Source organism: Chiloscyllium plagiosum, chromosome 49 (genome assembly GCF_004010195.1).
Source record: "Chiloscyllium plagiosum isolate BGI_BamShark_2017 chromosome 49, ASM401019v2, whole genome shotgun sequence".
NCBI classification, from domain to species: Eukaryota; Metazoa; Chordata; class Chondrichthyes; order Orectolobiformes; family Hemiscylliidae; genus Chiloscyllium; species Chiloscyllium plagiosum.
The window spans coordinates 2540660-2542692 of record NC_057758.1 but is presented as its reverse complement, the minus strand read 5'-3'; positions in this window follow the sequence as shown (position 1 = coordinate 2542692).

The window sequence follows — 2033 nt, the reverse complement described above, 5'->3', positions numbered from 1 at the left end:
AATGTGTGTGTGTGTGTGTGTGTCAGAGAGAGGGAGAGTGTGTGTGTGATCTTTCTTGCATTTCTGCAGAAGAGAGTGTGTGTGTGATCTTTCTTGCATTTCTGCAGAAACATACAGATACACCCCACGCACATGCTCACAAAGGCTTATACCCGGTCACACTCACCCCCACCCTCTACTAAGCTTGAACATGAGGAAACACACATTCCATCACATGCACACTCACTTCCTCTCTCATGCACGTACATGCACATATATGTCTATGGGATGAATTTGCATTTGCAGACACATGCTATTTTGTTCAAAGATTGCACAATCTGCAGGCAGTCAATCCATATAACATTTTATAACTCCGACTTTGGAAATGGACACAGTCTGCCTCAAGATTGGATGCAGACGGATTCTAACCTCACAACCTTTAATGCACTGTCTGGGCTGAGATAGACTCATGGAGATGTATAGCACGGAAATAGACAATTCGGTCCAACTCATCCATGCCGACCAGATATCCGAAGCTAACCTAAATCCGAAGCTAACCTAAATCCATTTGCCAGCACATGGGCCATATCCCGCCAAACCCTTCCTATTCATATACCCATCCAGATGCAATTTAAATGCTGCAATTAATTCAGCCTCCAAAACTTCCTCTGGCAAGTCATTCCGTACATGCAGAAGACTCTGCGTGAAAACGTTGTCCCTTAGGTCCCTTTTAGATCTTTCTCTAAACCTATGCCCTCACAACTCCCCCAACCCAGGGGAAAGACCATGTCTATTTATCCTATCCACGCCCGTCAAGATTTTATAAACCTCAAGAAGTTCGCTCCCCAGCCTCTGACGCTAAACAGAAAACAGCCCCAAACTGCTTAGCCTATCCATATAGCTTAAATCCTCCAACCCTGACAACATCCTTGTGAATCTTTTCTTAACCTTTTCAAGTTTCACAACATCCTTCCGATAGGAAGGAGACCAGAATTGCATGCAACATTTCAAAAGTTGCCTAACCAATGTTGTGTACAGTCACAACATGACCTCCCAACTCCTATACTCAATTCGTTGTCCTAGAAAGGAATGCATATCAAACGCCTTTTTCACTATCCCATCTACCTGCGATTCTACTTTCAAGGAATTATGAACTGCACTTCGAGGTCTCTTTGTTCAGCAACACTCCTCAAGTGTATAAGTCCTACTCTGATGTGATTTTCCAAAATGCAGCACCTTGCACGTAGCTCAACTAAACACCATCTGCCACTCTTCAGCACATTGATCCATCTGATCAAGATTCCTTTGTACTCTGAGGTAACCTTCTTCGCTATCCATTACACCACCAATTCTGATGACATCAGCAAACTTACTAACTAAATCATTCATATGAATGACAAAAAGCATGGACGCTGTACGGATCCTTATGGGACACCACTGGTCTCCAGTCTGATAAGCTGCCCTCCACCACCACACTCTGCCTTCTACCTTCTAATCAGTTCTGTATCCAAATGGCTAGTTCTCACTGTATTCCATGAGACCTAACCTTGCTAACTAGTCTCCCATGGGTACCTTGTCGAGTGCCTTACTGAAGTCCACACAGATCACATCCACTGCTCTGCTTTCATCAATCGTCATTGTTATTTATTCAAAAAAACTCAATCAAGCTCGTGAGATATGTTTTGCCACGCCCAAAACCATTCTGACTATCCCTAATCAGTTCTTGCCTTTTCAAATACATGTAAATCCTGTACCTTAGGATTCCCTCCAACAGCATGTCCATCACCGATGTCAGGCTCACTGGTCTAGAGGTCATTGGCTTTTCCTTACCACCTTTCTTAAATAGTGGCACCGGTTGTCAATCTCCAGTGTTCTGGCACCTCACCTGTGACTACCGATGATCCAAATATCTCAGCAAAGGGCCCTGCATTCACTTTCCTAGCTTCCCATAGAGTTCTCGGTTACAGCTGATGAGGTGCTGGGGATTTATTCACTTTTATGCATTTCAAAACATTCAGCACCTCCTCCTCTGTAATATGGAAATTTTTCAAGAT